The sequence below is a fragment of the Peromyscus maniculatus genome, chromosome 3 (genome assembly GCF_049852395.1).
Source record: "Peromyscus maniculatus bairdii isolate BWxNUB_F1_BW_parent chromosome 3, HU_Pman_BW_mat_3.1, whole genome shotgun sequence".
Lineage (NCBI taxonomy): Eukaryota > Metazoa > Chordata > Mammalia > Rodentia > Cricetidae > Peromyscus > Peromyscus maniculatus.
The window spans coordinates 130,838,726-130,860,335 of NC_134854.1; the positions used below are offsets into that span (position 1 = coordinate 130,838,726).

Sequence of the window (21,610 nt, forward strand, 5' to 3'; positions counted from 1 at the left end):
TTACAGGAGTATGTGTATAGCGTCTTCGTTAGGGTGTCTATTGCTGTGAAGAGATACCATGATGACGGCAATTCTGATAAAGGAAAACATTTCATTGGGTGACTCCCTTACAGTTTCAGAGGTTCAGTTCATTGTCATCACGGCAGGGGCATGGCGGCATGCAGGCAGACATGGTGCTAGCTACATCTTTACCAGAAGGCAACAGAAGGACTATGACATTGAGCAGTATCTTGAGCAAGGGTGTAGCGCCCACGCTACCACCCATTCACCATGACCGATCGAGGAGCTGAGGATTAAAAACAGAGACAAGACAGCGGGTCGTTCATCTCAGTAGAATGTCATTTATTGAAGGAGGGAAGAGGCCTTAAATACAGGCTTACAGCACAGAGGGAGAACCCCGGAGGGCAGAAGAGTGCTACAGATGTTTTACATATTTGCATCCTAGCTGTTTACACCAAATATGCAGGATACACAAACAGGAACCTCCGGCAGGCTGTTGAGGAGGAAGGAAACCGGCAGGGAATTAGCATAGGGAGGACATCTGGTCAAGGTCAGCAAGCAAGGCAACAGCTACTCAAGGAAGGGGGGTCAGGGCCCAACACAAGAGACCTCAAAGCCTGCCCCCCACAGTGACACACTTCCTCCAATGAGGCCACACCTACGTCAACAAGGCCACACCTCCTAATAGTGCCACTCCCTATGAGATTATGGGGGCCAATTACATTCAAACGACCACATATAGGATCTAAGAAAATACTATGCACAGAGGTAGTGGCGTGTTTCTTTAATCCCAGCACTCAGGAGGCAGAGGCAGACAGATCTCTCTGAGTTTGAGGCTAGCCTGGTCTACAAAGCTAGTTCCAGGACAGCCAGGGCTACACAAAGAAACCCTGTCTCGAAAAACAAAAATAAACAAACAAAAACCCACAATAGCAACAGCAAAAACTATTATTTTATATCAAGGACTTAACAACAGTCATTTGCCTTTGCTATCTGGGAGGGTCCTGAATGATTCTCTCTGGGAGATAACCGTAATTACCTAAATTTTAAATTTAAAACATGGGGGGAGGTATTGGGAATGAAGCTTGACCAGGGTAGGGTGCTTGCCCAGCTTGAGGTCCTGGTAAACTGGACATTGGGGACTAGGATAATGATCTGAGTGCTCAGCAGGCTGATGTGGAGGATCACCCTCCCTAATGTTCAAGGATAGCCTGGGATACAATGTTCAAGTTCAACTTCCCTAATGTTCAAGGATAGCCTGGGATACAATGTTCAAGTTCATCTTCCCTAATGTTCAAGGATAGCCTGGGACACACAGGACCATGTCTGGAAAAGAACTTTCTAAAAAATTGCCATCACCATTTTCAAGTGTTCATGACAAGAAAGAATGGCATAATGAAATTCAGACCCCAAAGCTAGCTTGCATTTGTGGATGATTTTGCTTTCTCTTTATGATCCTCTTGATTAAAAAGCAAACAAACAGGGTTGGCTCAGTGGTTAAGAGCACTGCTATTCTTCCAGAGGACTGGGGTTCAAGTCCCAGCACCCACATGATGGCTAAAATCCATCTATACCTCCAGTCCCAGGGGATCCAGTGTCCTCTTGAGATCACCGTGGCCACTGCAGGCACACGGTGCACAGACACACATGCAGGCGAAAACACCAGACACATAAAACAAGACAGAAAAGCTACAGTTCAAACAAGCAACCTGGATTTGTTGAAATCAAATTGCAGGTAACATGCCATGTTATCTGTGAATATTCTCTGAAACAGAAACAATCTGGATTCCTTATAGAAAAAGAAATAGTCCTAATTTTAAAAGAAAATTACAGGGGCTGGAGAGAAGGCTCAGAGGTAAAGAGCGCTGGCTGTTCTTCAGAGGACGTGGGCTCGCTAACCAGCTCACGGCCATCTGTAACTCCAGTTCCAGAGAGTCAGATGCCCTCTTCTGGCCTCCGTGGGCATCCAGCATAGGCACACATGCCATGCACATATTCATGTGTGCAAAACACCCATACACATTAAAAAAAAAAAGTTTTGTTTAAGAAAACTACACAGGATGCACCCCCTTAGAACTGGTTGAATGGAGTAGCTGAGGCGATCCTGGGCAAGGTGTTCTCTCTGAGTCTCAGCTTCCTCAAGTGTGAAATGGGTACAAAAGGTGTGTGTGCCTTTATGGCAGTGGTTCTCAACCTCCCTAACGCTGCGACTCTTTAATACAATTCCTCATGGTGTGGTGACCCCCAGCCATAAAGTTATTTAGCTGCTACCTCATAACTCCAATTTTGATACTGTTATGAATCATAATGTGAATATCTGATATGTGACTCCCCAAAGGGGGCCAGGACCCACAGGTTGAGAACCACTGCTTTGTGTGGCAGCTCTTAGTGCGGAAGGAGATGATTGCTGTTAGTGGGATGCCTGACCCACCTCAGGTGCTCAGCCCCGGTGGACTCAGTTACTGCTTGGGGAGCATCCATCCCATCTGGGCTAAGACCTACACATATCCTGAGCTGGAGTGCCAAAAGAAGCAAATAGCTTCCCCCAGCCTGCAGCAGCATTGCTCCGGAAGGGAGTCAGCCCTGTGTGGGAAGCCACACTTCTGCTTGTCTGGGGTGAGGGTTTGTAATCCCTGGTCACATGCTTCCAGAGGCTAACTTCAAGGCCAGCATTGTTTTGTTCTGTTTTGTAATTTGGTGCTGCTAGGGATGAAACCCGGAGCCGTAGGCATGCTAGGTGTACATGCTGCCATCTAGTCACCCACATGACTCCTTGTGATGGCTTATTGACTAAGAATATGTTCCATCTGATAGGGTGACTTTTGCCTACAGGCCCCACACCCTTGGATCCATAAGGAAGGAGAGAAAGGAAAGGATTGAGAATAGTAGATAAGGCTGAAATCTACAGATGGAAAAACAAAGGTCTGGCCTTGGAAGCCAGCTAATGATAGAGCTAAGTACACAGACATCAGAACCCAGACCCAGCTTCCGCATCTGTAAAATGGGTGGGCTGAAAGTGCAGGCAGCCACCCTTAGACGACCAGACAGGCCAGGTAAGAGTCCGACCCCATAGCTGCAAGATGTTTATGCATGTATGGAGAGGGCAGCTTCTAAGAACCAGAAGCCTGTGCTTTCTCTGAGAAGGCTTTTGAAAGCGAAGGTTGCAGAGACAGTTCCCCCCACCTTCTTATAGATGGAGGGTGCTGCTAAGGTGTTGGCCAGATGCAAACAACTTCCCTTTCTGTTCTTGTTAATGTAGATAAACGCACTTCCTTCCGCATTCTTGGGACCTGCTTTACACCCCTTGCCCACTCTGGTATCACTGTCCTCCACAGCCTCCACCCTCACACTGCCCGGGACTTGACCTTGTCCTAGATGGCCCACTCCACAGGACAGGAGCCCTGGCCGGTCCTCACCTCAGCTAGTTCCTTCTCTCCTTTCCTGCGCTGGTGGCTTGCGTTTCACTTCTTCTTCTAGCAGGGCGGAGGTGGTCACTGCACCTCTTTCTTGCAGCTGTGGTGGTCTGAGGGACAGACAGTGGCAGGAGATCTGGTTCTGCTCTCTGGCAGATTCTCCACAGGCTTAGGTTTCTTCTTCAGCACGCTGCAGACAGTCACCTCCACTTCCCAGTGGAGGATAGTCATGATCACGGACCGAGGGACGGTGTGGGACTTACCTCATTCAAACCTCACTCACGGCATAGGGTAGGAGGATGGCTCAGTGGTTAAACACTTGCCACACAAGCTGGAGGAACCAAGTCGGATCTCTAGAGCCCATGGGAAATTAGATGCAGGTAGTGTTCCTCTGTAACCCCAGTGTTCCTGCAGCAATATGGAAGGAGACAGGGGGACCCCCAGAAACTGGTGGGCCAGCAGCAGATAACAACAGTCCCTGCCTCACGCAAAGTATAATTCTCCATCCTCACACTGATATCTGAGATTGTGCTCTGACCTTCACGTAGGCAACGTGATATATGTGCACTTGTGCATGCATGTGTACACACACACACACACACACACACACACACACACACACACACACATTCTACCCCCAGAACACCAGCTCTTTTCAACCACACACGCACATCAGCATCCTAAAACATTCCTACTTTACCATCTTTGAAGTGACAGCTATCGAGACTTATAATGGCCCATAGTACTGATGAAGGAGGCCACGGAACTCAAGCAGTAATAGCAATGTAGGGAACCTCGGAGTCAGCTCAAGACACCCCAAGATCAAGTTCTCTGCACAAAGGAGATTGATTTCCCCCAAAGGGACAGAGGGCAGGGATAAGGGACAAAGACTGGAGATAGAGGATGAGGGAGAAGGGGAAGGGAACAGGGAGAGGGGGGAGGGGGACAAGGGAGAGGTGGCAGGAATATTTGTCCTGCAGGGGGGCGAACAAAGGACTGCCTCTGGATAGAGCGGAGACAGACGTGGCACATAGGAAAATGGCAGTCTATAAAGGTACAAGGGTGTTAGGATGGGATGTTTAATTTTAATTAGGAATGCTAATTAGGTGAGACAAAGGGGGCTTTTGATTGCTGGACTTCAACACTTTGATGGCTGGACCTTGGTGTTCAGCCTTAGGAGGAAGAGTAGCCAAATAAGGAAATAGACCTGGCGGGCTAGCTTCAGGAATGTAATCTAACAGTTTTCAGGAGGGCAGAGGGAATCAGAGAGAAGAGCCAGGCCTGCCAGAGCCACATGCTCGAGTGGGCTAGTGCTTCTTCAAGCAGCAGGGACGTGGGAATGCTTACTAATCTACTTAGTTATTAAGTGCCTATTGTCAAATAGGACCAGATATCAAATGCTGTGTGTGCAGGGGGCTCTATGATCGGGCTCCTGTCCTCTCAGGGCTTATAACTAAGGGATGATGGTGGAGGTGGTCACAGACATGGAGGCAGATCTTCATGGCAAGCTGGTCCTCTCCCTTGGGTGGTTGACACTGAAGTCACCACCATGCAGTGGACAGCTCACCGTGAATTCGCCAGAGAGACAAAACCACGGAAACAACAGGGCTATTGGAACTACACCTGTGGTCACAGGTGGTTTGGCGTGAATCTGAGTGGCTTTCCAAGTCATTGCTGTCTGGATCGCTCCCCAGAGCACACACCTCAAAGCTGGCGGGGACTGGGTGGGGACATGAGTCACCATCCATAGCCTTTGTCTGACACTTTCCATCCATGGCCAGGAACACCCTTTTGGAAACCAAGGTGAAAGGGAGGGTGGGGTGCAGTCTGGAATTAGAGACTGGGCATCCACAGCTCTGTGGTTCTCCTTCACCAACTCCTCCCTCCCTCCCTCCCTCCTACCTCCCAGGGATTCCTGGGCACTCACTGGAAGAGCTGCCCAGGAGCTGCCTCCGGCTGCCGCAGATTTTCATATAATATATTATATATGTATATACGTATCTCACCCCCGGAAGTGTTGAATGGTGACTGGGTGATTGGTAGGAATTTGTGATAAGTCGTGGGCAAGGAAAGAGGAAAGAAAATGAGAAAAGAAAGGGAGAGAGAGAGAGAGAGAGAGAGAGAGAGAGAGAGAGAGAGAGAGAGAGAGAGAGAGAGAGGCTGGAAGGTCAGGAGTTCAAAGTCATCCCTGGTTTTACACACACACACACACACACACACACACACCAGAGCTGGAGAGATGGCTCAGGGGTAAAGGCACTTGCTATCAAGCCTAAGGACCTGAGTTTGATCCCCAGGACCCATACGGTGGAAGGACAGGATGCTTTCTGAACTCCACATCCATATCATGGTGTGTGTGCACACACGCGTGTACACAAGGAATGTAAAAAAATCATTTTTAAGTCTCTGTCACTTTCTCCCCTGATATTTTTAGCCTGCACCCCCGCCTCCAGTTTCTCCCCACAGTAAGAGTCTTCCAAGAGAGGAGTAGGGATCTGGGAGAATCAGAGGTTCGAGGTTATTCTTGGTTACATAGTGAGTTTGAGGTCAGCCTCGGCTAGATGATACCCTATCTCAAGACAAAACACAACCAAAAGGAAAGAAAGGCGGAAAGGATTGCTAGTCGCTTGACCCTCCTTCACTCTGCTGGTGTGAAGGACCGCTCCCCTCCGTTCCTTCATTTTCTTTGCTATTTACTGGTTCGACAAAAGTTATCCTTTTCCTTGGCTTCAAAATAATATCTGAAGAGTCTTCTCCCTCCCAAGTCCTTCATTTCATGTGCTTAGACAGGATGCATTGCAGGGATTACTTTTGTGAAACATAAACCCTTCACTTGCAAACACCAAAGGCTGTGCCTTTCAGTCTGGCCCTCCTGTCCCTGGTGCAGGGAGGCTTGTGTGCAGACAGCTTCTTTTGTGGCGGGCCTACCTGCTGAAAGCCAGCGGGACACCGTCCAGCTAATTGTTCACGGAGAGCACAGAGGCACAGGCCTCTGTGTGGAAGGGGGCTGTGCTCACCCACAGGACTCGAATCTCACAGCTGGAGGCCTTTGTGCCTCTGTCCACACAGATGTTTTCAGCAAAAGGGCAGAGAAATCGCAGGGCCTGTCTTGTTGGAGGTTTTGCAAGCCAAGTCCCAGAAGGGGTTGCTAAAAAATGTTCTGCTCCCCCAGAAGTGTTGAGTGGTGATTGGGAAGAATTCATGATAGGTGGTGGGCAAGGAATGAGAAAAGAAGAAAGGAAAGGAGACACACACACACACACACACACACACACACACACACACACACACACACAGAGAGAGAGAGAGAGAGAGAGAGAGACAGAGAGAGACAGAGGCTGTGAGAAAGTCTGACAGCAGAGGACTATGGGAAGTAGGAGGGTCAGAAGTTTAAGGTCATCATGCCTGATACATGATTACATGGTGAGTTGGAGGTGAACCTAATTGGTCTCAAAAAAAAAAGAAAGAAAGAAAGAGAAAGAAAGAAAGAAAGAAAGAAAGAAAGAAAGAAAGAAAGAAAGAAAGGAAGGAAGGAAGGAAGGAAGGAAGGAAGGAAGGAAGGAAGGAAGGAAGGAAGGAAGGAAGGAAGAGAGAGAGAGAGAGAGAGAGAGAGAGAAAAGAAAATAGAAGACAGAAAAGAGTGATGCTAATTGTGTTAAATGTGGTGGCACATGCCTGTAATCCCAGCACCCAGAGGGGAGCCCCCTGAACTACATCATGGCACCCGTGTCTTCAAAAACCTAGGGCTGGGAATGTTGCTCAGTGGTAAGGTCCTATCCCTATGCATCTCTCTCTCTCTCTCTCTCTCTCTCTCTCTCTCTCTCTCTCTCTCTCTCTCTTTCACACACACACACACACACACACACACACACACACACACACACACACACACACAAGAAAGCTAGCAGCGATTGCCACTTATGGAATGCTTATTTGATGGTAAGTATGTGATGTAACTCTCGAAGATGACCAAGGCCCCCTCCTCTGCAATGGAGAATGATTTCCCTGGGCTTTCAGGTTTCCTTGTGGTGGCTAATAAGCCCCCTTTCACTCTCAAAGGTGCTCTGGCTGCCACAATAGCCTCATGTGACAATCACCTCTTTGGGGTCCAACTGAGTGATGCAGCTGGCCGGGTGAGGTTCACTGGAAAGAAGAGCCAGCTCTCCCTCCAGGTGACGCAGCTACAGGTTCAGAAATCCATTTGGATGTGAAACTAGGAAAATTCGGGGGATTCTCATGCAGCCCAGGTCAGCTTTGAATTGAGAGTGTAGCCGAGGATACCCTTTTAATCATCTTCCCTCTGCCTATCCAGCCTTGTGATTACAGGCAGGCACTGACTGCCCCATCTGGTTTAAGCAGTGCTGAGGACCAGACCCATGAGTTTGTACTTGTTAGACAAGCACTCTACCAACCAAGCTACAATTCATTGTTTTAAAAAGAAAGTATACTTTTTTTAGATTTCAAAAAATTGGGCTTTAAAAAAACGTGGAATGAGTTGGGGGTAAATCTCAGTGACACAGCGCTTCCCTAGTATGCGTAAAGCCTTGGTCTCAGCAGCATAAATAGATAAAATTTTAAATTTTATATAGGCTTTTTCTTTTTATTAGCATCATCTCCTTTTCAAAGTTTAATTTCTGATTTAAAATGTCTATATTCTGGACTGGAAAGATGGCTCAGTGGTTCAGAGGATGCAAGTTCGGTTCCCAGCAACCTGGTGACTCACAACCATCTATTTAGGGGAATCTGACACCCTCTTCTGGTCTCCGAGGGCTCCTGCATGCACATGGTAGACATAAGTTCACACATACACAAACTACATATATGTATATATGTATGTGTATATATATGTATATATATGCCTATATTCTTCTAGTTAGGTGAAACATGACTGACTTGGGGCAGGAAATGTTTGTTTCCCACCTCTAGGCTGGAGGGAGGAAGTGACATTGTTGTTGTTATTGTTTTTTGAGATAGGGTTACCGTACATAGCCTTGGCCATTCTGGAACTTACTATGTAGACCAGGCTGGACTTGAACTTTGAGGCATGTACCACCACACTTGGCCATTGATAATCTATTGAGGAGACCTTAGACAAGTAAAATGGCAGTTACTACACAGGCCACTAGGGTGGTGAAAGAGGGGAGCCCAGGGTGAGTCAGATGCCACAGGAGGGGCAGCTGTCTCAGCCAGCCACAGGGAGGAATCTGGGAAGGCTTCCTGGAAGAGGGTAACCACGGAGCTGATGTCTAAGACATGACTGAGAACAGGTTCTGAAAATGATAATGGGGCCAGGGAACTTGGCCCCTTGGTGGTCTCTGGATTTGGGGAAGCTCAGCAGGCTCCGATTCATTTGCTCTGAACAATGGCCCTGTGAGTCAAGGACCCCATTGGCTATGCTAGTCTTCCGGAAGGAGAGACTGATGTGTCGGGAGAGTAAGCCACCAGCTCAAGTAACTTCCCCATGGCCACCGACCATACACGTGATACACCACTCGTGCTTCTTAGGATTGCTCCGGAAAACTGTGAAAGACAGGAGTCGTGTGTTCAAAGGGCAGGCAACAGAGAGCAGGGTGCAGCACCAGGTTGAAACGCACGCGCGCGCACGCGCACGCGCGCGTGTGTGTGTGTGTGTGTGTGTGTGTGTGTGTGTGTGTGTGGCACAAGACCCAGGGCCATACTAGGGAGCTTTATTTTTAAACCCAGAGGAAAACTTTTTTTGTTTGTTTGTTTTTTGAGACAGGGTTTCTCTGTGTAGTTTTGGTGCCTGTCCTGGAACTCACTCTTTAGCCCAGGCTAGCCTCAAACTCACAGAGATCTGCCTGCCTCTGCCTCCCCAGTGCTGGGATTAAAGGCGTGCGCCTCCACCGCCAGGCAAGGAAAGCTTTTGCAACCTTAAAGATTTATTTGATCACACACACACCCCTTCCATGGAAGAGGACACTGAGGCTAAGAAGGGTTTCCCCTCATCCACCCTTGCTCACACAAACCTAGGCCTCTGCACTCACACACAGAGGGCTGCAACCAGAGAGAGCCAGAGGAAGGGAAGGCAGAACAGCGGCTTCCAAGAACTTGAGCTGGAGACTGCAGAAGCTCTGCACAGGAGAAATCAATCCGCCCCCTGCGGTCCCTTGCACAGCTTGGGTGGACCTGCGTTTTTCTTTTTGCCTTACCCCTTTCACCCACAGGCCTCTTGCAAGGGCACGATGCTCGGAAGTTTCAGTCCAGGCTCCTCATTCGCAGCGGCAACAGCTGGGACAGCACTGCGGACCACACAGGGCCGGGTCCCAGCTGTGCAGCCCCCACCGGGAGCAGGATAATGTCGCAGTAAAGCAGGTGGCGGCAAGCCCCGCGGACCATCCCAGGCCCAGATGAAAGAGCTGGCAGGGCCCGCGGTGCGGTGCGCAGATCCCCGCCCCCCTAGCCAGCCTTTGGTGACAATAATGATCTGGGTTCCCGGGATGCCTGCCGGTCCGCTGATAAACTGACTACTGATTGATGTGCAGTGGCCAGGGCCATCAGTCACCCCCTACCCGTGTGTGGTGTGTGTGTGTGTGTGTGTGTGTGTGTGTGTGTGTGTGTCTCGCTGTCCCAGCTCGCTGGGCGAGACGCTTGGCTGGTGGGCCGCTGCTAATTTGCATGGGTGAATTCAAATCATTTGGCTGGGTCTAGTGGCTGGAAAGACAGACACTCATTCTGCCTGCCTGGTGGCCAGCCCTGTTCTAGCTGCCACCAGCCCTCTCTGATCTCACTGATCTCATGCCCTGTTCTACTAGAGCGACAAAGAGGAGGGACAAGGTGATAAAGAAAATAAAATTGCTTCAAAGGGCACGGGGGCGCGGGGCAGGGCGCGGGGGGGGGGGGGTCGTTTGTTCTGGATCAGTATTTCTCAGCATTGGCACTGTTGATGGACCAAGAATTTCTTGGTCCAAAGGGCTGTTCTGATAGGAAGTTCAGCGTTCCTTGTTGCAACCCACTAGATGCCAGGAGAAACACCACTAGTTACGGAAAACCATAGCAAAAATGTCTCTAAATTGCCATGCAGTGGTGGCGCAAGCCTTTGATCCCAGCTCTCCGGAGGCGGAGGCAGAGGCAGGGGGATCTCTGTGAGTTTGAGGCCAGCCTGGTCTACAGAGTGCGTTCCAGGACAGCTAGGATTACATAGAGAATCCCTGTCTTGAAAAACCAACTCCCCACCCCCAAAGTCTCTAAACATTGTCAAATACTCCTAGGGTCAAAAGTTACCATCACCTGGTTGAGAACTCCTGCTCTACATCAGAACTGTTCACTAAAATCATAATGCAAACCACAAGAATAAGTTCCAATATTTTACATTTAAAAAGTAAAAAGAAAATGCTATGGGCTGGAAGGACCTATGTTTAGCATGCGGGAGGCCCCAGGTTTTGACATCAATTCAAACAGAAAAAAAGAACAAGTGACTTACTAGTTTTTCTGTGCTGGGGATCAAACACAGGTTCTTCAAGTGAGAAGCAAACACTCTACCACTGAGCTGCATCCCCAGCCGAGGTGAAATCAATTAAAAACATTTATCATTTAAAATTATGTGTTTGTGTGTCTATCTGTGTGTGGTGGTGGGTGGTAGGGATGTGTCACATTAGCTCTGCTGTCCCCACAGGACAGAACGTTAGATCCCGCTGAAGCAGAAGTTCCAGGAGGTTGTGAGCCGCCTGATCGGGGCGCTGGGAATGGAACTCAAGTCCACCGAAAGTGCAGTCCATGCTTCTAAACACTCAGCCATTTCTCCAGCTTCTAATCAATCCAAAATTATTTTACTTGAGCAGGCGTGATAGGGCATGCTCAGAATTCCAGCACTGGGGAGATGGAGGTAGGGGCTCCTAAATGCAAGGCCAGACTAGGCTGCAAGGCACTCGCTTACCTCAGGTCTACATGCCATAACCCTTGCTCAGCACTGATGCCCTAGGTTGGGAAGGGAAGATGAGGCAGCTTGCAGTCCCGGATGTTGTTGCCCCAGGAGGAGTGTATATACGCCCATACGGAGCAGCCTGCGGGCCCTAGAGTCAGGCTCCACAGCACACACGGAGCAGGCACAGCTTTGTCACTTAGATCAACTTCCTGTTCCCAAGGCCAGAGCACTCGAGAAAAATCGTTATTGAGGAGCTAGAGATTTACCGCTGTCCAAGTTCAACCCTCGCAGCAAGAGTAGTTTTAGGTCTGCCCTGGAGAGCCTCCCTCCACCCCCAGACAGATTCTGGACAAAGCCCCACGCTCCCCTCCCAAATCCTCTTCATTTCTACTTACAACACAGCCCGGACGAAAGGTGTCTATCGCCAAAGCCCAGGCACCGCCTGCTTCTCACTTCCTCTCCCTTTCTGGCTCCCCGGGCAAATGGGAGGTCGAAGGAGGGTGAAGCAGGGGTCAGGGAAGCCTGAACCCCAACTATAGCAGGTGTGAAAGGGGGCCCCCGAGTGGTTAGACCCCAAGGGTGCCGGGGGTGGGGTGGGGGTGGGGGGTGGAAGGGAGATCAGAGCTCACAAGGACATCAGGTATAGGCATGGGGTGGGGAGTGCTACCAGCCTGTCTCCCCTTCCTGGTGGTCTTGGTCAAGGCAGTGTGCTCCATTAGAGGCCAGAGTTAGTGGTTCTTCAAGGGGTGGCAGTCGTCTTTATAAAGGTGACCTTTAAAAATGACGAAAGCTGTTGGGCTGGATGTGGCTCAGTGGTAGAACACTTGCCTTGTATGTAGGAAGTCTTGTGTTTGAGCACATTTTCCTGTGTGTGTGTGTGTGTGTGTGTGTGTGTGTGTGTGTGTGTGTGTGCAAGAGAAAGAGTGAGAAAGTGGGATGGGGGGGAAGTATGGGGGGGCAGGCAAAATAGTTTCAGACCTTATAGCTGGACATAGTGGGACACACATGTAATCCTACTACTTGGGAGATAGACTCCAGAGGATCAGGAGTTCAAGGGCAGCCTTAGTTTTAGTTAAATAGTAACTTTGAGGCCAGCCTTGACTACATGAGATGCTGTCTCATAAACAAACAAACACTTAACATTCAAAAAGAAAAAACACATGGGCTGGGCATGGTGTCACAGGACTTTAATTCAGCAGTTGGGTGGAGAAAGCAGGCAGATCTCTGAGAATTCAAGGTCCCTGGACTATTCTGTGAGTTCCAGGTTAGCTCGTGCTACCTGAGACCCTGTCTCAAACAACAAAATCAAACAAACAAAACCACCTCAAACCAACTTTAGAATAGAAGAAGGGAACTAGATTTATTTCATATGTAATATACCCTGGATGTTGTATCTTTTAATACATTTATTTTATTTGCGTGTGTGTGTGTGTGTGTGTGTGTGTGTGTGTGTGTGTACACTTGCCTTGGCATATGCATGGAAGTCAGAGGACAACTTGCAGGACCCGGTCAGATCTCTTTTTTCACCAAGTGGGTGCTGGGAATTGAACTCAGGCTTAACGGCACCTGACTTTACCTGCTGACATCTCCCCAGCCCCTCTCTCTGTGGGTTCTTTTACTATTTGTTTGTTGGTGGGTTTTATTTTTCGAAGTTCTGAATATCAAACCCAGGGTCCTCCCACTGAGTCCCACCCTCATCACTTATTCACTGTAGCTTTCCCTTGTCCCCCAGCTCCCTCTTCACCTCCTGCCCATTGGGCCATTAAGAAGAGTGAGGCCCAGGGAGCCCATTAGGGTGACAGTGCCCTGGGCTGGAGCGGTCCTTACTAGTTTCCCGACTTTATGTCGGTCACTAATTCCACCTGATCTTCAGTTTTCTCATTTGTAAGTCCCAGTACATGCTTGGCAGGACTGGTCTGCCACGCAGTGGTAGACGACCCTCCACTCTCACCCCAGCACGCACTAGGCTCAGGGTTCCAAATGCCAGCACCTGAAAAGGCCAATACCACTTTGCAGATCTCGATGAGGTGGGTTAGCATAGGCCTAGAATTTCTATCCCGTGTCCGTGTGGGTACAGTTGCTTTTCGCTGAGTTGCCCGAGGCTAGACTTCTGCCTGAAGCCAGTCAGAAGTCCAGAGTCTACATTCCACCACACCAGCTTGAGTCACCAACCAGTGACAAAGCAGGAAAAGTGGCCGTATACTACAGGCTGCCTCTCCCACAGGCATACATTTATGCCCAGGGAGGAACACCTATTGTTTTTGTCTGCCTAGCAACCATTCCCTTTTATTTTGGGAACCTCTCAACGTGTGAGGTTCAGACAGTTTTAATGCCATCCCCAGGCCTAGGGGTGAGTATATGACTCAGGCTACGGGTTGATCCTTGATAGTTTTGTAGAGAGGGAAGATTTCTTTGTAATGAGGTTATTGAGCTGGTTGAATGTAAGCCTAGAGCTAGTGGGGAGAGTCTTTGCCATTTTAGGATCCCTGAAAGCAGAGCAGACAGATAAAGACCGACGGGTTCCAACTCCGTCATCTCATCGGTTAGATACGGCTGTGCCTGAAGCCATCTGCTGGATTTCCCCTGCTAGCTGGTCCAGGCTCTGTGGGCAACCAAGAGTCCTCACTGATTAATTCAAGGCTTATCTGGCACCCAGGCTCATCGCGTACCTTAAACCACATCAGACTGACTCAACAAATGTAAATACCGAAGAAGCAAAAGACAAAAACAAATAAAACAAATACTTTCTCTTTCCCTCTCTCTCATCTTGTATATTCAGATCAATGGAGAGGCCCTAGCAATCACTAGATTTGTGTAGTAACATGGCTAAGAATGGTCTTTTTCTACATTACTGTGTTTTTTTTGGTTGTTGTTGTTGTTGTTTGGTTTTAAGACCGGGTCTCGTGTAGCCCTGGCTAGTCCCAAACTTATATAGCCAAGGATGACCTTAAACTCTTGATTCCATCAACTTCTGACTTCCAAATGAACTCTTCCTTCTTTTGAAGAGGAGGTTTCCCTATGTAGCTTAGGCTAGACTCAAACTCTGAATCTTCCTGCCTCAGTCTCCCATGTGCTAGGATTCCAGGTGTGTGATGCCTACAATTACTACACTGTGCATGCCTACATTGCTATTTATGAATGACCTGGTTAACTGCATAAATGTGGCTACTTTGGGGTCAGTACCATGGTTGTGCCCATAAAATCGAAGTCAATCTTATGAAAATGAAAATAAGGATTGCTCCAGTTCTGACGTTCCTTGGAGAACACTAGATAACACTATAAAACGTAAGAAAGAATATGTATGTTTCTCTTCACTGTTTGGAGTTGTATTTGTGCCTAGATGTCTCCAAAATCATGATCATTGAATAAGTATTTGCCCTCCTTTCCAGGAGCCAGTCTCCTGAGCTCTGCCAGGACCATCAAGATAAGAGGATTCATTCCTTCGTTTCTTAAATACTTAGCATTCCAACAAGGAGCAAAGAAGTCCTCTCCTCCCTTCTCGAAGGATGAGCACCTTCCTGTTCTTCATTAAGGACAGACATGTTGTGGCAGCTCAGGTCTTGACCTTGGTGTTGTCTTCAGTTAGAGATCCCATCTGTTGGGGGAGTCAGGCCACTGAGTCATCAAGAGGAATGTGCCCCACCACACCTCACTTCATGGCTGAGAAGCCAGACTACCAGCTTAGCCGGCTGGAGCCCTGGCAGCCCCTGAAAGGACAGGCTGGGAGAGTCGCACCATGCAGACGGGTCACCCCATGATGACCTCACCTGCCCACTGGTGACTCACCTCCCAATTCTCTCTCCTACCAGCCAAATCTTGCTCATTTGGAATACCTGAGGGGGAATGCCAGCCTCCTGTGTTTGGTGAAAACACATGATGGTGCTATTTTTAAGGGCATGATGTTACCTTTCAGGTGCAGGCAGGGATCCAGACAACCTTGGCAGATAGGCCCTGGGTGAAGGGCGCAAGGAACCATGTTGTACAAGAAAGAATTGAATAAGAATGGATGTAGATGTAACCAATCGTATTATTAAAATAAGAAACACAGAGCCAAGGTAAAAGAGAAAAGCCGAGAGGTCAGAGCTCAGAGATAAAATCTTACCTCCTGCAGTGCTCCTAGCTTCCCCGAGAGAGGGAGGTACTTCCTGTGTCCCTGTTTAAATAATCTTTCTGTTCTGCCTTCTCATTGGTTGTAAACCCAACCACATGACTGCCTCATCACTGCCTGTAAGTACCGCCCTCCAGGTCTTAAAGGCGTATGTCTCCAATACTGGCTGTATCCCTGAACACACAGAAATCTACCTAGCTCTTCTAACCAACACGCTCTTACTATGGCTCTAATAGCTCTGACCCCAGGGCAACATTATTTATTAACATAAAATTAAAATAACATTTCAGTACAAATAAAATATCAATGCCAAATGGGGACAGCTGGGCTGGGCTTGTAGTTCAATGATAGACTGTTTGCCTAGTAAGTGGCAGGCTAGGGTTTTGACCCTCAGTTTAAAAAATAGTAAAAAAAAAAAAAAAAAGAATGAAGATTACTAATGTGGCTCATTTTCTCTTAATTTTTTTTGTTTTCAATTTACATACCATGTATATATGTAATATTTACTCTTTCTTTCTTTCTTTTTCCCCCCACTAACGGGGTCTCATGTAATTCAATGGCCTGGAACACCCTATGTAGCCAAGGATGATGACCTTAACTTCTGCCTCCCCTCCTGAGCTGGGGTTACAGGCGCTCACCACCACGCTCAGTTTCTGGTAGTGGGGATTCAAGCCAGAGCCCCATGGATGCTAGGCAAGCACTCTGCAGACTGAGCTACATCCCCAGACTCACCTTTCAGCGTTAAATGTGCATGTTGGTATCATGGCAGTCCACTCACAGAACTGTACCACCGTCATCACTGTCTGTCTCTGGTGCTTGCTCACCTCCACACACATGGGACTCCAATTACATCAAACAGAAACTTCCCCACCCACTAGGAACCTCTACTCCAAATCTCTGTCTCTATCAGTGGTTGCCAACCTGTGGGTCGAGACTCCTTTGGCAAACCTCTAGCTCCAAAAATATTCACGTTACGAATCATAACAGTAGCAAAATTATAGTTATGAAGCAGCAATGAAGACAACTTTATGGTTGGAGGTCACCACAATGTGAGGAACTTCATTAAAGGGTCACAGCATTGGGAAGGTTGAGAACCACTGGTCTATATGCGTGTTCCAGGTATTTCATGTAAATGAAGTTATACACTACCACTCTACAATTTTGGGCCTGCTTTACTTCACCTGGAACTCTGTCTTCAAGATTCACTTATGTGGGAGCACGGCTCTGCACATAATCCTTTTCAAGGCTGACTAATATTCCATTGCATGAACGAACATATTTCCATTTTATTTATCTATTCATCTGTTGGTGAACATTTGGGTTATTTCCACTTGGCTATTGTTGGTAATTTCATTTTGAGTGTTGATTTCTTTTTTGAGACCTACTTGCGAGGGTAGCCCAGGTTACCCTGGAACCTATACTTTCAGAGTGCTGGGCTTGCAGATGTGTGCCATCACAGCAGCTTTGAGTCTTTTATTAAAGACATTGTTGTCATTAGTAGGTAGAAAGTCTCCTTTGTATACATTTCTTGGAGTTCACATGGAAATTGGGACCAAGAGGAGCAATTCTGAATATTTCTCAAGGGTGCAGCAAAGAAGTTAGATTCTAGGCAGGAAAGCACTTCCTAGATTCTGAAGACATTGACAAGGATGTTCTGACATTGTTGGTACTACTAGCTTAATTTTCTACTGATAGAGAAAAAAATGAATATAACTATCCAAATAAAGCACATTGCAGGCCAGTGAGGTGGCTCAACAGATAACCTGGATTTGGTCCCTAGAATTCACTGTGGAAGGAGAGAGTTGGTTCCTGCAAGCTGTCCTCAGACCTCCACAGGTGCCCCACAGCACATGAACATCTATGCACATACACACACACACACAAACAAAATCAATAAAAATTAAATATCAAATTAAGAAACATAGTACACTTTTTGGTGGAAATGGCTCAAATGAAAGGAATTGTCCTGCGGTGATGTAGATAATATACTCTATTCCCTGCAAAGCCAAACCAGGTGTACTAAATAACCACTATAGACCAAGACGTTATTCTATTATATATTAAGCCTTCATCCTTATATGTTGGACATGAACAAATTATTTCACCTCCTTGTGCCTTTGTTTCCCCATCTGCAAATGGAGGAGCAATAGTGACTTCATAAGCTCACAGTCTTTAACGTGGACCTCACTGAAGGGGCCTGAGAACTGTGCCTAGCATGTGGTAGCCATTCAGCCAATGTTACTGTGTTTATAAGCTGTTACATAGTTCTTTGTCTTAAAATGTTTTTTTATTAAGGGTTATTTTTGTCCTAATCTCAGATTATTAGCCCATAATTAGAGATTCGATGCCTAGTCTTAGTGCAGTCACAATGGAGTATCAGAAGAAAGATCGAGCTTGCCGTGTTAACTGCTGTTTTGACAGATGAGTTTAGGACTGAGGTCTGTTTTGACGAACTGCATAGGTCTCTGGGAAAAGGCATAGCAGCGCTTGAGCCGAGATGAAGACCAATGGTCTTACCCGAGTAACTTTGCAAGCAGCTTCTCTGCTCTTTGCTTGGCACACCCTCAGCGCTCCGCAAATGTTTACCTAAGTGAATTAAGACAAACACTGCTTCAAGGAGAGCTGATGAGGTCGGGGAATCTGAAGAGTCCTAAGAAAAGGATCCATGGAGAGGTTGGGATGGGAGGATGATGAAGAGCAGAAGCAGGAGGAAGAGGAGGCGGGTGGAGGGGAGGAAGAGGAAGGAACTTTTGCGAGCCATAGGCTTTTAAACTTTTCTCTGGACTGTAAAGTGCTAAGGCTCTTCCAGTTTTGAAACTGCAATACAGAAATTGGTCCCTCAGTCCTCCCATCCCACCCCGGGGCAAATTCAGGGACCCGTGGCTGCTGTTTCCTTGACCCGGCACCCCATACACTCAGTGGTTTCCTGAGTCGTCAGTGCCCGGGTCATTTCTTGTGGGCGAGTTGGCCTCTCCAGGGCTGTCAGGATGCTGTTCGTCTCCATGACAACAAAGTGTGTGAATGAGGAGACACGGCAAACGAGTGGTGTCATCCTAAGAAACCAACCTCCCCCACCCCCACACTGCTGGGGCCCTGGCCGCAGGAAGTGGAATTCTTCTGGGAAAGAGGCTGACGTTGCTGGTGGCCAGGCTCCTGCCCCAGCCCAGGCGAGCGCTGATGCAAGCGCAGCCCCGCCAGTAGGCAGGCAGTCCCCAAGGACCTGGCGCGCAGCACTATGTCTTGTTCCTTTCCGGCCACCGCGCCCAGTTTTCTCTTTGGAGTAAATAGCTTCTGGGTGGTTTCTCACCCAAAGATCCAGTGCAGGTGGGGACAATGTGTCTTTCCTCAAACCAAATCACCGAGAATCTTCCCAGATTGGGCTAGAAGGAATTTAAACATCCCAGTCTGGCCGTGATTGGGTCAATATGGAAGGCGCCCGGAGCGCATTCTCTCACTGGGGACCGCCCAGGTGGCCTGGGAGACCAGTGTCAGCCGGTGCCAAGGAAACCGCCCCAAATCACGAGGGAAACGTGTGTCTGGATCCGGAGTCTGTGAACCTCCCTTCTGGGTTAGAAGTGGTCCGGCCATGGTCGGTCTCCATCGCCCTCTTCTGGGAATGAAGAGAATCGCTCTAAAATTCTCTGGGTCCTCAGAGACCTTTAGAGAGGGTTGGGAGGGTGGGCAGGGGCTGGAATGCTACATAAAAAACACATCGGGAAACTGAGGCTCACAGAGGGCAAAGATGTGACCATAGTCTCTCAGCCACCCTAGGAATAAGGCAGGGCTGGAATTTGCATTTATAGTTTCACCACACAACTTGCTTTTTCTGTTTTAAGACAGGATCTCTCTTTGTAGTTCAGGCTGACCTCCCACTTAGTATTTTCTTGTCTTAGCCTCCTGGAATAAATTAAAAAAAAAAAAGAAGGTGTGTGTGTGTGTGTGTGTGTGTGTGTGTGTGTGTGTGTACAGGTGTGGAGGTCAAGCGGACAATCTGCCAGAGTCCGGTCTCTCCTTCACCACGTAGGTCTCAGGAATTGAACTCAAGTCACAAGGCTCTTTACCTGCAAAGCCATCTCAATGTCCAGCCTTCTGGAATTATAGCGATGAATACTGCAACACCTAGACTATTACAATTAGATGAATTAGAGATTTTTTTTATTATTTGAAAAACTTGGTTTACTTATTTTTTTATGTGTATATGGCTGTGTGTGTGTGTGTGTGTGTGTGTGTGTGTGTGTGTGTGTGTGTGTGTAGTTTCCATGCACCATGTGAATGTAGGTGCCTATGGAGGCCAGAAGAGGGTGTCAGATACCCTGGATGGTACTGAACTTGTGAGCCACCATGTGTGTGCTGGGAACCCAACCCAGGTCCTCTGCAAGAGCCGTATGGGCTTGTAACCAACGAGCCATCTCTCCAGCCCCAAGTTATAGATATTTTTAAAACGTTAGCAGTTTTCATTTCTACTATGGTTAATACTGATAAGATGTAACCCACTCAATGACATTTATCCCGGTACTCAAGCTTTTAAAGTGGAAATGGATCCTAAGTCCCAAAACTTCTAGAACATCTGTAGCATCAGGCTGCTTCCTCCCCATCAGTCAGACTGCCCTCTTTTGTTCACAATTCTTTTCACTAACAGCATTACTTGTTTTATTTTGAATGTGTTTGTTACCTTGTGAAAAAGCGGATTTGGGTTTTGTGGGCCTGGGGTGGGGCTGCGCCTCTTACAAGTTTCCAAACAGCTACTGGTCTGGAACCCACATTTTGAGAACTGAGCCTCTAGACTTTGGTCTAGATGCTAAAATTAATGCTCGTGTCTGTTCCATGCCAGCAATGAGAAGGCTTCCACAATTAGGTAGGGAGTGTAGCAGAGACACCCGGGAAGGAAAAATGGTACCAAGACATAAGAGGAGGTGGGCGCCATATGCTCAAAGTTACTGACATTAAACTTATTCAGTTACAGTTCTAGAAGCAACTAGAATTTCCCCCAAATCTCAAAGCACAGGCTGGGCAGTTGAATGGTGGGAATTTCAGATGTCCAATGCAAAAAAAAAAAAATATCTAAAAAAAGACAACACAGTCTGTGCAGAGGCTGGGCATGTAGCTCAGATCCTGAACACCTGCCTCGAATGCGTAAGGTCCTGGGTTCTCTCCCCAGCACCCTAAAATCAAAACAAAACATCCTAGGGGGTGGTTGGTGGGGGATTTCTCAATATGCCATGTAAGCTTTTTTTTTTCTTTTCAGTGAGGTGGAAAATGTATTAAAAACCAAACTGTAACCGCTTCTGCTGTCTAAATTGGGGTGGCAATAAAATTTACATCAGCGGAAAAATGAATATCTACCCTGGGCCTCTCTGCTTACAGAATGGAATAAAGGCCAGGTGGCTCTGCTTCCAGGGAAGGGGCCACAACCCCAGATGTTTCCAGGCATCAGTGTGGCTGGAAGCACCCGGAGAGGCTGCTGGGTTCTGTTGAGGAGATACATCTTACTCTTGCACAGGAACGCCACTCAGCTTTCCCCCATGGCTGCCATGTTTGATTGAGGACTTTCTGTTGTTGAATCTTCCAGTTGTGGTGTGTGTGTGTGTGTGTGTGTGTGTGTGTGTGTGTATACCAGAGAGTAACACTGGGTATCATTCTTTAGGTACCATCTCCCTTGTTTATTTAACCTAGTCTCTCATGAAATGTTGGGCTCATCCATCATGCTAAGCTGACTGGCCAGCAGTCGCCCAGAAGCCCTTCTTTCTCTCCCTCCCCAGCACCCCTCTGCACCTGGCTTTTGAACTTGAGTTCCGGAGCTTGAACTCAGGTCTTCATGTTCTCATGGTAAGCACATTACAGACGGAGTCATTATCTCTGTCTCAGAGCATCTCTTTTTTTTTTTTTTTTTTTGGAGAGGAGCCTGAAACCAAGATTATACATGAACTGTGGTAATTTATTCAGTGTTTGAAATTTATTTATTTGTTTTAAGATAGAATTTCACTGTGGAGACTGCTTTGACCTGAATTTTATAGAATTTCACTGTGGAGACTGCTTTGACCTGAAACTCATTATGTAAACCAGGCTGGTCTCAAAAATCACAGAGAGTGATCTCCCTCTACCACCCGAGTGCTAGGATTAAAGGCATGTGCCAACAAACCTGCATGATGTTTTTTGTTGTTTGTTTGTTTGCTTGTTTGGTTTTGTTTTTTGAGACAGGGTCTTGCC

The 21,610-nt window shown here is 47.7% G+C and overlaps 1 long non-coding RNA gene across 1 annotated transcript; it reads right to left on the reverse strand.

Moving 5' to 3' along the window:
• Positions 1-321: 321 nt before the first annotated feature.
• On the reverse strand, positions 322-3,972 carry LOC143272459 (uncharacterized). The gene is made up of 2 exons (XR_013050056.1): positions 3,417-3,972; positions 322-493 (listed from the first exon to the last, which is right to left on the reverse strand). It is a non-coding gene; the product is annotated as an uncharacterized LOC143272459 (long non-coding RNA).
• Positions 3,973-21,610: the final 17,638 nt, after the last annotated feature.